The 16,318-nt window shown below is 43.0% G+C and overlaps 1 long non-coding RNA gene across 1 annotated transcript; it reads left to right on the forward strand.

Annotated features, from left to right (window-relative positions):
• Window positions 1-1,397: 1,397 nt before the first annotated feature.
• LOC140122527 (uncharacterized) lies at window positions 1,398-16,108 on the forward strand. The gene is made up of 4 exons (XR_011854337.1): window positions 1,398-1,509; window positions 15,678-15,776; window positions 15,874-15,934; window positions 16,026-16,108. It is a non-coding gene; the product is annotated as an uncharacterized lncRNA (long non-coding RNA).
• Window positions 16,109-16,318: the final 210 nt, after the last annotated feature.

Below are 16,318 nucleotides of genomic sequence, written 5' to 3' on the forward strand. Positions count from 1 at the left end.
GTTTACCATGCGTTTGGCTGCGTAGAACCTGTTTATATTAATACAAACAAACGCATGGTAAACAGTAAAAAAACAATGCGTTTTAAAAACGTATACATTTTTAATCGGACTGAAAACACATGCTTAAAAAACGGACCAAAAACACCACATGTGGCATCACACTTAGCTGTCCCTGCAGAGGCGGATGATCACCTACAATGCAGCTCATGATGCTCCCGAGAGAGACCCTGCCAAAAGAAAGAAGAGGCTATTGACAATTTGTGTGGCCACTGTGACTATTGGCTACTGTGGGGTGCACTGTGACTATATTAGATACTATATGGCAGTGATGGCGAACCTTTTAGAGATCGAGTGCCCAAAAGAAGACCCAAAACACACTAGCTTTTCCCAAAGTGCCAACACAGCAATTTAGGCAGTAACAAACTTATTGCTACCAGAATCTTTGAGCTCCAATTCGACCCTGTCCACATCTTCTCACTCTTCGGACAGGACCAAGCAGCACAGGGTGGGTCACTTTAAAATAGCAGGGCACTACTTGGACTGACTGAGACTGCAGGAAGGTGCCATGTCTGGCAAACTCTGTGTCTGGGAGATTGCCAGCGTGCCCAAAGAAAGGTCTCTGAGTGCCATCTCTGGCACCAGTGCCATAGGTTCGCCACCACTGCTATATGGTGTCTGTGACTGTATTGGATACTGTGGGTCCCCTGTGACTATATTGGCTACTGTGGGTACACTGTGATTATGTTTGCTATATTGGAATATCATGAGTATGTTCGCTACTTTGGGCAGGACTGTTGCAGTATTGCCTACTGTGGGAATACCGTTATTAAATTGGTTACTGTTGGAACACTGTTAATACAATGGGGCTTATTTACTTTTGTCGGTTTGTTCGCTGTTTTGGGGATTTGCGCAGCCTTGACATGTATTTAACAGGGGTTTGCACTCGGATTGTGTCGCACACAATCGGTATACACTAATGGGGGGCGCACTATGTGGCAGCCTTAAATATGTTTCCTCCAAAAACAGCGCCCCTCCTGACCATGGGAAGCGGGTGATATTGTAGTTCCGTTCTTTCTATATACTTAAGATGTAGAATCACACGCTACCCATGGTCAGAGGGGTTCAAGAGATTGTCCAGCTGAAAAATAAAATCACATACGTGGCAGGATCCATAGGTGACTATTGACTCATTTATAGCCCATATTCAGCTCCTATTTTTATACAGTAATTTGGAAACCCCCTTTAGGTTATATCTACAATTGGGGGATTGTGTTACAGATTTTCCCCAGCAGATTTAGAAAACAACAGCAAATTGACGGCAATTTTATTATATATAACTGATGCAGATATTTTATGTAGTGGAAGTGACATATTCTATTGTTCTGCAGTGTAGACGCTTCTATCCGTGAGGAACGGGCGATACAGATGTTCATGGAGACACCGCATGGACACATAAGGAATTACAACTAAAATCCCTGAGAAGACCTAAGAAAATGCAAGAATCTACAAGTAATATGATGGATTAGTCATAGATTTCTTTTTTTTTTACGTTTTAATGTTAATTCTGCGAATCTTGTCATGGTAGGGCAGAGATGAGTAATCAGATTTCCATATCATTGTAGATATATTGGCTCCATTGATAAGAAGGTAGTACTGTAGGCAACCAAAGTATTAGTCATTATGACAGGTTTGACTCATTGCATATATGAAGTCTTATATACAAATTTAGCTCTACTATACTATATATATATGTGTGTGTGTGTGCGTATTTGCTAAGGTCAGTATTTTCATCACAGCATCAGTCATTATTCACATTACAAATCTGTATTTGTAAGTAAAAACCAGGAGTGTAGATTACACAAGGTAGAATGGGAAGATTTGGACCTGTTGTGAGCTATTTCTGATTTTGGTTTACAAACCGTGAAGAAAAATTCTTACTACAACACGAACACTGAGGCTGCTACCACACGTCTTGGTCATTTTTTTGGACCGTTATTAACCCCTTAACGCTGAAGCCACTTTTCACCTTCCTGACACGGCCCATTTTTTAAAATCTGACATGTGTCTATTTAAGTGGTTATAACTTTGGAACGCTTTAACATATCCAGTTGATTTTGAGATTGTTTTTTCGTGACACATTGTACTTCATGTTGGTCGAGAAATTTAATCAATATGTTTAGTATTTATTTATGAAATAAATGGAAATTTGCCAAAAATTTTGAAAAAAACAATGTTTTCAAAATTCAAAATTTTCTACTTTTTGGAAAGTTAGTCATATCACTAAAATAACTTGATAACTAACATTTTCCATATGTCTGCTTTAACTTGGCAACATTTTTCAAACATCTTTTCCTTTTTTTAGGATGCTAGGAGGCTTATAACTTTAGGTGCAATTTTTCAGATTTTCACAAAAATCATCAAAACCTACTTTTGGAGGGTCAATTTAGTTAGAAGTGACTTTATAAGGCCTACATGATAGAAAACCCCCACAAATGACACCATTTTAGAAACTACACCCCTCAAAATATTCATAACAACCTTTGGGAATTTTGTTAACCCTTTGAGCGTTTCATGAGGGTGAAAGATAAATGAAAGTGAAATTACAGAAATGTAATTTTATCTTACAATAGATTCATTGAACACTAAAATTTGCACCTTCACAATGGGTTAAAAAGGAAAATGCATTTTACCATGTTTAGGGCAATTCCTCCTGAGCGTGCCAATGCCCATTTTGTCACTGTACCCTGCTGTACGGGCACAGGGGGGCACTTAGAATGCAAAAGAGCGCTGTTTCGTTTTTGCAGGGCAAATATGGCTGAAAAAGTTTTCATGTGTCAGGATGCATTTGGAGAGCCATAATGGTACCAAAACAGAGGAAAGCCCCAACAAGAGACACCATTCTGGAAAGTACACCCCTTGGAGAGTTTAGCAACGTGTAATTTGTGTATTTGCCCAAACAGGTGTTTGATTCAATTAGGCCCCAAAAGGGAAAAAAGGTGAAAATGTTCTCAAAAAAGTCACTTTTACCCCAAATTTTTGTAAGCCACAAGGGATAAAAGATGAAACAACTCCCATAAATGTGTAAAACTATTTCTCCTAAGCACAGAACTGCACCACTTTTGCATATAAAGTGTTGTATGGGTACACAGTAGGGTTCAGAAGGGAAGGAGGGGCTTTGGCCTTTTAGAAGCCTGATTTGACAATCATCCATTACATGTGTCAGGATGCATTTGGAGAGCCCTGGTGGTACCAAAACAGAGGGGAACCCCAACAAGTGTCACCATTTTGGAAAGTGCACCCTTTGGAGAATTCAGCAAGGTGCAATATGTGTATTTTCCCCTACAGGTGTTTGCTTCAATTAGGTCCCTAAAAGGAAAAAGATGAACATTTTCCCAAAAAAGTCACTTTTACGGCTAATTTTTGTATCCCATAAGGCATTAAAGATGAAACAACCCCAAAAAATGTGTACTAGCATTTCTCCCGAGCATAAAATTGCCCCACACATGCAAATAAAATGTTGTATGGGTACGCAGTGAAGCTCAGAAGGGAAAGAGGGGCGTTGGCCTTTTAGAAGCCAAATTTGACAAACATCCTTTACATGTGTCAGGATGCATTTAGAGAGCCGTAGTGGTACCAAAACAGAGCGGAACCCCAACAAGTATCACCATTTTGGAAAGCACACCCCTTAGAGAATTTAGTAAGGTGTAATATGAGTATTTGTCCATATAGGTGTTTGATTTAATTAGGGCTTAAATAGGACAAAGGTGAACATTTTCCTTATAAAGGTCATTGTACCCCTAATTTTTTATAGCCACAAGGGATAAAAAAAATGTAATAACCCCCCAAAATGTGTAAACCTATTTCTCTCGAGTGTAGAAGTACCTCACATGTGTATATAAAATGTTGTATGGGCGCACAGTAAAAGGGAAGGGGGATGTTTGCCTTTTAGAAGCCAAATTTGACAGAAATGTTTGACATGCATTTGGAGAACCCTAGTGGTATAAAACAGATAAGAATCCGAAAAGTGACCCTAATTTTTGAACACACACCCCTTAGAGAATTTTGCAATGTGTAATATATGTATTTGACCCTACAGGTGAATGATCCAATTAGGCCCTAAACATTAAAAAGGTGAAAATTGTCCTATAAATGTCACTTTACTCCTAATTTTTGTAAGCCACAAGGGATAATATATTAAATAACCCCGAAAAAGGTGTAAAACTATTTCTCCCGAGTGTAGAAGTACCCCACATGTGCATATAAAATGCTTTATGGGCGCACAGTAGAGGAAAAGAGGGGTGTTTGTCTTTTAGAGGCCAAATTTGCAAGAAATCCTTCACATGTGTCAGGATACATTTGGAGAGCCGTAGTGGTACCAAAGCGGAGGAAAACCCGAAAAGTGACCCTAATTGTTGAATGTACACCCCTTGGGGAATATAGCAAGGTGTAATATGTGGTGTAGTGTAATACACGTCGTGAAATGAGCATTTGAACATACAGGTGGTTTCCAAATACGATGTGCGATGGAGTCCAAGATGGAAATTGCAATTATTTCTGGAACGTTCAGTGCCCATTATGTGGCGCCCCTTATGAAATAATGGAGGGGTATAGGGAGCAACGTGACCTACCAGTTGTTAAATTATTCATTTTACTGAATTCACAACAGGTTGGGCGTGAATTGTGAATGTGTTGCGTATAAGGAGGTAGAATAGACCAGGGGACCATCTAAACTTTTGTCACACTTGGAGTTGTCGCAGGTCTCTTAGTAGTATGTAGTGTCCATCCTTAGTATATAGTGTCCATCCTTAGTATATAGTGTCCATCCTAACTCCTCTTTTGGAACAAACTCTTTTCTGAGTCCTTCCTTTAGAAGCAGCAGAATTTACCGTGAAAATGCTGCCCTGACAAAATACAGGAACATCTAAACCAGAGGTACAGGGGCCCCGTCCTTCTTGTCCCAATATTAGTTTCCTAATATCTTCCTCTTGAAAACGGAGAAATGATACGGCAGGACCTGCACATTGGAACAGCTCGTAAGAGTTGTACAGCGTAATCTGTACAATGTACACAGCCAGCGCTTTTGTACCATATCTTCGTTTTTCGTAGGGAAATTATCGCCAAGTGTTGCTCTTATTCACCCTAGCGATGCCAATTGTGACGAATATTGCTGCTTTTAGCTGGACCAAATCGACCTGCCAATAGCGGCAAACATGGACAGAGAGTTCAACAAAACCCCTCTGAACCACAAGGCAAAATTGGTGGCTGTCAGGAACAGCCGCCACCCTGCCCCGATCACCGTGTCTACAGACATGGTGATCGGTATTACTGACGTCATAAGTAAATTCGCTGCTATTGGCTCGTCTGAATTGATGAGCCAATAGCAGCGATAATAAACTGGGGGTGTGTGGGGGGGACGTAACCCTTCTGGTCCATGGGGCAGGATGGATGGCTGTCAGGAACAGCCGCCGTCTTACCCCGATCCCTGTGTCTGACCGGTGTTGGCAAGTCACTACCCGCCGCACCGTTCTATTACAACGCGCGTTGGGAATAGGCTATACAATCTTTATTTTTTAAGCAATTTAGACAAATAAGGGCTTATTTTTTGCGAGACGCGATGCACTGTAAAAAAAACTTTATTTTAGAGGGTGTTTAGCTTATCGAAGCAATTTTATTAACTTTTTTCGTGTGGAGGAAAATAAAATCATCAATTCTTGTTTTGGATTTTTAGCATTTTTTTGGGGGGTGTTCACTGTAGCATAACAATAAATATATTATCTTTATTCTACGGATCACTACGATTACGGTGATACCTCATTTATATAGTTTTATTTTTATTTGTCCAATTTTATTGAAGGAAAACTAGAATAGAAAAAATTGCATTTGTTTTAGTATTGCCATCTTTATAGCGGCATAACTATAGTATTTTTTGGTTGACGGAGCTAGTTTTGAGCTTATATTTTGCGTGACAAGTTGTTCTTTTCAGTGGTATCATTTTGGCGCTTATAACTTTTTCGGATCACTTTTTAGAACATTTTTTGTAAAGCAATTTGATAAAAAGTTTTAATTTTTGGCAAGTTTTTGGGGTTTTTTTTTTACCACGTTCACCGAGCGAGTCCAATTATGATTAGGATTTATTGTACAGATTGTTACGGACGCGGCGATACCAAATAAGTGGGGTTTTTTTGTGATTTAGTGTATTTTATACTTTATTACTTGTGTAAAGGGAAATGTGGTGTTTGGGGGGACTTTCACTTTCTATTATTATTTATTTTTATTTTAAAAAACTTTTATTTATTGTTTTAACTTTTTTTTACAGTTAATGACATCTAAGCTTGAACAAGTGATCTTCTGATCACTTGTTCAAGCTATTTTACAGGTTACACAGTGCAATACAGATGTATTGCACTGTGTAATGTAAGACACTGAGCATGCTGCGCATGCCCAGTGTCTTACAGCCGGGTCCTGCCAGAAGGCAGGACCCGGCTTCCGGACGAAGATCTCGCAGCCCCGGGCACCGGCAGTCCCGGGGCTGCGATCGGAGCAGCGGACCCCCCCGGTAAGCGCCGCGGGGGGGTCCGATTCCCCTCAGATTACATTTAAATGCCTCTGACACGCCGCGGTCAGCGCGACCGCGGCGTGTTAGGGGTTAACACCCGCGATCGGAGAAATCTCCGATCGCGGGTGTTAGAGGCAGGTGTTGGCTATAATATATAGCCGACACCCGCAGCTTCTGGCGCCGGCTCCGCTCAGGAGCCGGCGCCAGAAGCTTGACGTAATAATACTGCATTTTGCGGGAACGCACCTCCCGCCATGCAGTACTATTACGTCAAATGTCGGGAAGGGGTTAAACGGACTGAAAACGCATGTGTTTTAAACAGATGCGTTTTTGTATGCTCACCATGTGTTTAGCTGGTTTTATTTAGTTTCACAGCTGCCTACACTTCTAGAAATGAAGATAAACAGGTTCAAAGCAGCCAAACGCATGGTAAACATTCAAAAACGGTCCAAAAACGTGACCTGTAGCATCACCCTAATGTCTAAGCTATATGTTATATCGTCATTAGTGATAAGCGGACCCGAACCCCAAAGTTCTGAACTAAATTAAAAGCATGTGGCCGGATGCAGTTTTGGCTCGACCACCAACCCCCTCCCCTACATTAACGCCTGTGATCAATGCTGGTACCGATTGTGGGCATTAACTCTTTAAATGCCACTGGAAAAGTCACCAACAGCGTTTAAATGGCTTAACCTCAAGCGCTCGCTCTAGCATGTCGGTGTTGCAGGATGCCGCCATTATGAGGAGGATCGCCACTCCCCAATGATGTCATTGGGAGCGTTGATCCTCCCCAAAATTGAAGGGCTCACAACCGGTGCTGGCATTGATAGCAGGTGTCATTGGTATAGGGTTACCTTATGAGCGCTGAAGAGTAAAAATCTATTACCTCTTAATGACACCCATCAAACATACAGGGGCTCATTTATTAAAGGGAACCTGTCACCAGGAGAGCCATTTTTAGCACTCCCCCAGTCCCCACAGAGCATAGTACATACGCTGCCAAAGTGTTTTTGTATAAAAAATTGGTTTTACAGAAAAAAAAGATATGTTATATTGTACCTTTCATTAGCATGTGCTGTGTGACTAGGCAGTTGCCAATTGGGAGGGGCTGTAAAGGAGCAGTCCCCCCCCACCCTTGGGGAACAGCTTCTCCATGTGACCTTTTCAAATATATGAAAACACCCATCACTGGGCTTAGCGACGGCTCCTCTACAGCCAATCCCGAGTGTGGGGAGTTATTCATATATTTGAAAAGGTCACATGTTTCCCAAGGGTAGGGGGGGATTCTCCTTTCCAGCCCCTCCCTTTTGGCAACTGCCTAGTCACACAGCAGATGCTAATGAAAGGTACAATATAACATATCTTTTTTTCTGTAAAACCAATTTTTTAGACAAAAACACTTTGGCAGCATATGTACTATTCTCTGTGGGGACTAGGGGAGTGCTAAAAATGGGTCTCCTGGTGACCGGTTCCCTTTAAGGGTCCTGCGGCCGCACTTTGGTCAGATATTCCAAAGATTTCTGATCGCACGCGATCGGGTCGTCCGGATCGGGGATCACAACAGGACCGGGTAAGTAAATTTGCCCTACAGTATTTGTGTGCTGAGAAGCCTGGGAAACTCGAAGTGGGAATAAAGAAACAACAGAACCTCAGACCAAAAAGGGGACACCGTTGGACAATCCCGCATGCAATGGAGAAATGTTTTTGCTGGAGCCTGACATCTGAAACAAAGATTGAATGCTGTACTGTTCAAACATCAGCCAGATAAAGCAGTGACTCATAGCATGGGGAGGGGATGTGCTGTGTTCAGTGAAGAGCTCACACACCAGTGCACTACTCATAACTTTTTTGGGTTTTTTTTCAGTTTCTACCACATGAGATACATTTTTTTTAAAAATATTTTTGCAAGTGCGGATACTTTTATTTTTATAGTTGGGAAGGAGGTTGATTTATTTAAAAAAAAATTTAAAATCATTTTTATATAATATTAAGTTTTGTACTTCAGTATATAGTTATAGTTATATTTATACTGCCTTTCTATTATACTCTGCCTGTGACGCCAAGCCAACATTATGATATGATTACCACATAGGTCAAAAAATAAAGTACTTACCTGCCTGATTCTGATTCTCTCAGCTAACTCCCTCCTTGACCCCCTACAATCTGGTTTTTGTACTATGTACTGCACTGAAACTGCTCTTTCTAAAGTCTCCAATCAGAGCCGGCACCAGCACTGGGCATACCCGGGCAATGGCCCAGAGTTGCTGGGGGACCCACATAAGGCTATAAATAAGGAATACAGGGGGGTGAAGGTGGCTGTATCTAATGAATCCATATGGGATGAGGGAGGCGTTATATAAAATAACCATGACTGGGCTGATTGATGATAAACTAGGGAATATTTTAGGGAACAGGAGAATTTAGTTTCCAAATTTTTAATGCTGCCACTTGAATTCACTGCAAAGGGGCCCACTGAGATTCTGTCACCCAGGGGCCTACTGAAACCTGGAGCCGACCCTTTCTCCAATGATCACTGCTCACTGCTAAATCCAAATGTGACTATTCTCTCCTCGTTGTTCTGGATTTCTGGGCACCATTTGATACTGTGGACCACCAGCTCCTCTTCAGGATGCTTCGCTCAATTGGCCTAAAGGACGCTGCACTCTCTTGGTTTTCTTCCTATCTCTCTGACCGCACTTTCAGTGTCTCCTTCTCTGGATCTTTCTCTTCTCATCTTTATCTCACTGCCAGAGTTCCTCTGGGCTCAGTCCTAGGTCCTCTTCTCTTTTCCCTCTATACTGCTCCACATCACCCCTGCCTTACTCCAAAACATTGGTAACTGTCTCTCTGCTGTCTCTAACATCATGTCCTCTCTCTTCTTGAAACTTAATCTTTCTGAGACTAAATTTCCTATCTTTCCTTCGTCTACTAAGTCTCCATCTCGGTCTGTGGGATCACTATAGCACTGAGGCAGCAGGCCGCTGTCTTGGGGTTGTGCTGGTCTCCGACCTATCCTTTGCACCATATATTGAATCTCTTGCTCTCTCTCATGCATCTCAGAAACATCTCCAGAATCCGACCATTTCTTAGAATTAAAACATCTAAAACGCTAATTGTTGCTCTGATTCGCTCTCGACTAGACAACTGTAACTCCTTACTAATCGCTCTTCCACTTACTAAAATCTCTCCTCTTCAATCTATTCTTAAGGCCACAGCCAGACTTGGTTTAAGCAGCAGAATTTTTATTTATTAGATCATTATATACTGTTCTCTTATAAAGAATGGCTGGACCATTATACAAGCTCTTATACCTCTTGTGTCACCCCCTCATCCTCATAGACTGTAAGCTCTTGTGTCACCCCCTCATCCTCATAGACTGTAAGCTCTTGTGTCACCCCTCATCCTCATAGACTGTAAGCTCTTGTGTAACCCCTCATCCTCATAGATTGTAAGCTCTTGTGTCACCCCCTCATCCTCATAGACTGTAAGCTCTTGTGTCTCCCCCTCATCCTCATAGACTGTAAGCTCTTGTGTCACCCCTCATCCTCATAGACTGTAAGCTCTTGTGTCACCCCTCATCCTCATAGACTGTAAGCTCTTGTGTCACCCTCTCATCCCCACAGACTGTAACCTCTTGTGTCACCCCCTCATCCTCATAGACTGTAAGCTCTTGTGTCACCCCCTCATCCTCATAGACTGTAAGCTCTTGTGTCACCCCCTCATCCTCATAGACTGTAAGCTCTTGTGTCACCCCCTCAACCTCATAGACTGTAAGCTCTTGTGCCCCCCTCATCCTCATAGACTGTAAGCTCTTGTGTCACCCCCTCATCCTCATAGACTGTAAGCTCTTGTGTCACCCCCTCATCCCCATAGACTGTAAGCTCTTGTGTCACCCCCTCATCCCCATAGACTGTAAGCTCTTGTGTCACTCCCTCATCCTCATAGACTGTAAGCTCTTGTGTCACCCCCTCATCCTCATAGACTGTAAGCTCTTGTGTCATCCCCTCATCCTAATAGACTGTAAGCTCTTGTGTCACCCCCTCATCCCCATAGACTGTAAGCTCTTGTGTCTCCCCCTCATCCTCATAGAATAGACTGTAAGCTCTTGTGTCACCCCCTCATCCCCATAGACTGTAAGCTCTTGTGTCACCCCCTCATCCTCATAGACTGTTAGCTCTTGTGTCACTCCCTCATCCTCATAGACCGTAAGCTCTTGTGTCACCCCCTCATCCTCATAGACTGTAAGCTCTTGTGTCACCCCCTCATCCTCATAGACTGTAAGCTCTTGTGTCACCCCCCTCATCCTCATAGACTGTAAGCTCTTGTGTCACCCCCTCATCCTCATAGACTGTAAGCTCTTGTGTTACCCCCTCATCCTCATAGACTGTAAGCTCTTGTGTCACCCCCTCATCCTCATAGACGGTAAGCTCTTGTGTCACCCCCTCATCCTCATAGACTGTAAGCTCTTGTGTCACCCCTCATCCTCATAGACTGTAAGCTCTTGTGTCAGCCCCTCATCCCCATAGACTGTAAGCTCTTGTGTCAGCCCCTCATCCCCATAGACTGTAAGCTCTTGTGTCACCCCTCATCCTCATAGACTGTAAGCTCTTGTGTCACCCCTCATCCTCATAGACTGTAAGCTCTTGTGTCACCCCCTCATCCTCATAGACTGTAAGCTCTTGTGTCACCCCCTCATCCTCATAGACTGTAAGCTCTTGTGTCACCTCCTCATCCTCATAGACTGTAAGCTCTTGTGTCACCCCCTCATCCTCATAGACTGTAAGCTCTTGTGTCCCCCCCTCATCCTCATAGACTGTAAGCTCTTGTGATCAGGGCCCTCACTCCTATTGTTCCATATGACTGTTTGTTCTCTGTAATGTAATATTATATTTGTATATGTCCCGTAGGATTTGTAAAGCGCTACAGAATTTGATGACGCCATATAAAGATTATTATTATTATTATGGCCACTACTCGCTGCTGTCTACTTCCCGGGTGATGCTTCAAGAAGCAGGGAATGACCAGCAGCCAATACCTGATACGGGACTACGGTTCAAATGTTACATTATATTTAAAGATCAGAAACTTCAATCACCAATGTAATAATTGGGAACATATAATATTTCACCCCACTGTATATGCAGGTGCTATATGTTATCAGACAGAAGTAAGACGTCATGTTATCAGGCTAAGGGCCAGAGCTCACTTGCCATCTGGAAATCCAGTATTTTTAGTTTACTGAACACAATGTGTGAAATAGAAAATATCAATGGCGGGATTTCCTTTTATATTGCCAAGAGCGGTCCAGAGGATGGAGTTCAGACAGGCAGAATCCTGATATGTGGGGCAGGCCATTTATCAGGATGTCCTCACTGGCTTCTACAGTCTGCTCGAAAGCAATGAAGTTTCCTGCACATAATAGATGTTGTTGTTCTTGCACTATATTTAGTCGGGTGATGTGGCTGTAACTGTTTTCTTATAACATATGGACCGGGGAAGGATATCATTTTCCCCAGGAAATGTCGAGAGTTATTTCCCTTCCATATGCAAACTTTTGTCCAAACTTTTGCCCATAGTAATCTTACAATGATGAAGTTTACTATTTAAGTGGGTTGGACCAACAAAGCAAGTGATCACATCTCCACTAGACAGGTGATGACTTCAAGGTCCAACCACTGGGAACCTGACCAACCTGGAGAATAGGATCTCCTAATGAAGAGACATGTTGATGCCTGTTCATCTCTATGCTGGAGTAAGCCAGGTATATCACTCTAGTAACCTACTGCTCCATTCATATAGAAATAGTGAGATACCGTCGTTGGCGTAGGTAGGAATCCAATGGCCAGATAGGAGGTAGGTGGTTGATAACCACCTAAGATGGATGTTTCAGCCAGGCTGCTCAGTAGATACTATAACACTCCCCTCATCCCTAGACAGTGGAGGACGGGGAGTGCAGAGAAAGATAAGAAAGTAGCTGCTGACATGCAGGAGGACGTAAGAGACACAGTAAACATTAGGAAGTGAATAGTTCAGCCTGTGTATCACATTGCTGTGCTGAACCTCACTGACCTGACTGTAGCCTTGAGAGAATGGGGTTGGTGCAGAACCAGCTTGTGGATGATTCTAGGTACTTTTTTAAATATAGAATCTCCAAGTGGAGGATGTACACTGTGTGTGGGAACATGAGGGCAGACTGTAGACAGGACAGAGGACAGGACAGGCACATTGCATAGCTCCTCCCCCTCTGCTCACCCCAGAGAACATCCTGTTATCTTCTGTTTTCTCCTGTACAGATTCTTCTTGCAACAAGAATGCAGGGCTGAAGGGCTGGTACAGGCTTATAGCAGAGCGTTATCAGACAAAAGACTCCAATATGGTTATGAATATACTGCATATAGGAAAAATACCCATTCTATTGTGGTTTTACCATCACCATAGACAAGGGAGATCCTCTACACCTATAGGAGAGGAGGTTCTACTATCACCATAGACAGGGGGCATCCTCTACACCTAGAGGAGACACTGTTCTACCATCACCATAGACAGGGGACATCCTCTACACCTAGAGGGGAGGCAGTTCTACTATCACCATAGACAGGGTCATCCTCTACACCTAGAGGAGAGGAGGTTCTACCATCACCATAGACAGGGGAGATCCTCTACACCTAGAGGAGAGGAGGTTCAACCATCACCATAGACAGGGGACATCCTCTACACCTAGAGGAGAGGAGGTTCTATCATCACCATAGACAGGGTGCATCCTCTACACCTAGAGCAGAGACGGTTCTACTATCACCATAGACAGGGGGCATCCTCTACACCTAGAGGAGAAGAGGTTCTACCATCACCATAGACAGGGGAGATCCTCTACACCTAGAGGAGAGGAGGTTCTACTATCACCATAGACAGGGGACATCCTCTACACCTAGAGCAGAGGTGGTTCTACCATCACCATAGACAGGGGGCATCCTCTACACCTAGAGGAGAGGTGGTTCTACCATCACCATAGACGGGGGACATCCTCTACACCTACAAGAGAAGCAGTTCTACTATCACCATAGACAGGGGACATCCTCTACACCTAGAGGAGAGGTGGTTCTACCATCACCATAGACGGGGGACATCCTCTACACCTACAGGAGAAGCAGTTCTACTATCACCATAGACAGGGGACATCCTCTACACCTAGAGGAGAGGTGGTTCTACCATCACCATAGACGGGGGACATCCTCTACACCTACAGGAGAAGCAGTTCTACTATCACCATAGACAGGGGAGATCCTCTACACCTAGAGGAGAGGGGGTTCTACCATCACCATAGACAGGGGGCCTCCTCTACACCTAGAGGGGAGGCATTTCTACCATTGCCACAGACATGGGGCATCCTCTATGCCTAGAGGAAAGAAGGGTTGTTGTTATAGCGGATGCTTTGTATATGTTTAAAGGGAACCCGTCACCACTATTTTCACAAATACAGGTAGTGGCAGGCTCCTATAGAGCTCTAGTAACTATCTGACACCCTGCTTTTAGCTAAAAATTGTTCCCCTCAGATCCCCATAAAATCAGAGTTATAATCTTGCCTAGTATCTATGCAGCTTTGGAGCGAGTCCACGGGGGCGTGGCCTAATGTCATGTGACCAGGGTGACATCATCAAAGGTCCTTGAGCTACTTAATATGAAAACTATACCCCATGTACATATCTGACCACATAAAACCATCACAGCAGCCTCCATGGACTTCTACTCCTCTCCATGCAGGCTGCTGTGATTTCATGTGATAAAATATGCTGTGATTTCATGACATATATGCTTAGTGTACAGTTCCTAATGCTACAAAAGCTATAGGACCTGCGATGATGTCACCCTGGTCACATGACATTATAGCAGCATACAGAGATAGGGATGGGGAGGAGCTGCTGGATTCAGCCCGAGGAGGCCACGCCCACCTGGACTACATGTAGCCATGCTTAGTTACCAGATAAAACTATAAAGTTGAATATATGGGAATCTCAGGGGCATAATTTTTAGCTACAAGCAGGGTGTCAGATAGTTATTAGAGCTCTATAGGAACCTGCCACTACCTGTATTTGTGAAAATAGTGGTGACGGGTTCCCTTTAAGAGGGGCCTTGATACCATTACTGAGTATAAAAATATCATGTAATGGGAACTATATAATTCGGGTGGGACTTTAATACAGGGATTTAATCTGACCCATTTTTTAAGGAGGAAGTGGTTAAATATACAGGTTGTTGCTGTACTCACATCCTTGGGAGTAGACGGTCTTCAGGATGTAAGTTTATTTTATTTTGTTATATGGGACAAATTTTATGTATAGATGCTCCTGACCTCTGGAGACAATGGGGCACATTTACTAAGGGTCCGCAGCCGCGAATCCGTCGGGTTTTTCCCGAATATTTCCTCTTTGCGCTGTATTTCACGAAATTGTGGCGCACGCGAGCGATTTTTGGCGCAATCGCGCCGACTTTCGCGCGACAGAAATCGGGGGGCGTGGCCACCGGACAACCCGAAGGATTCGGAAAAACCGCAGAATTTAAAACGCCATTTGTGTCGCAAGATTAAGCACTCACATACACCAGAAAAAAGCAGGTGAACTCCAGCGGACCTCGGCGCAGCAGCGACACCTGGTGAATATCGGCGCACGGACCTTAGTGAATCCCAGCAGAACCCGAATCAGCGCCGGAGAACCCGCCACTGGATTGCGACTGGACCGGGTAAGTAAATGTGCCCCAATACCTCCATCGACAACCTGCGCTTTTTACCTCTCCTCATAACGCGTATTTGACCCAGGTGATCTATGACCATCAGGGTCCAATGGAAACATAGCAGCCGACCCCTAAGCGAAAAATAGTTGTGCCCATCACTTGGGCTGTAGGATTATATGATGCACCTTTCATTGACCTGATCTACCATGATAATAAGTTCTATCACTTGGTCTGGGATATGTATCCATCTAACAGCACTACCTAAAATTTGCAATGATAAAACATTTTTGAGCACTTCATATTTCATTTTTTCATGTCTTTTTTTTTTTCTTGCACTAGAAATAATGCTTTTTATGTTTTGCCTCAGAACACAATTTCACACTTTCTCTTCATACAGAAAGTGGATCAAACATTTTTAGATGTCTGACTGTAGATCCAGCTCCTCCGCTATTTCAAAGTGATGGTTTCTAAACACGACCCGCTATACATGAGACAGGTACAAATGCTGCATGAAATTACCAGATTTTCAGCTTTTCAAAATAAAAAGAATATAAAGACTTTAATATTGTAAAGCTTTATCTATTTATTCATAGCTGTATCCTGGGCCATGTCCGTATCCCCGACATTCTTCTAACTGAAGGTAAAGATGGCAAGGTAGGAATGCCACAAATATAGAGCTAATCCCTACAGATTACAGCCATGGATGCAACATTCCTTACTGATGATAACCATATGCTTTACTTAGAACAGCTGGCAATACTCCCAAATAGAACACCAGTACAACAGTGAAGACTGACACATGAACAGAACAGATCAACAGGAGAAGAGGTGATATAATAATATACTATAACACATTATCCGTTCAGTATCTAAGAAAATCTGGGTGACAATATGTGATATCGGCTGGTTATCCCCAAGCTTCATGTACCAGAGATATATATTACTGAGAAACAACTGATCACAATAAGGAGCAATTCGGCATCCCATTAGGTGTCATTTTATGTCAAATTGCTGCAGTTTCCAATGCATTATTAGTTA

Source organism: Engystomops pustulosus, chromosome 3 (genome assembly GCF_040894005.1).
Source record: "Engystomops pustulosus chromosome 3, aEngPut4.maternal, whole genome shotgun sequence".
Lineage (NCBI taxonomy): Eukaryota > Metazoa > Chordata > Amphibia > Anura > Leptodactylidae > Engystomops > Engystomops pustulosus.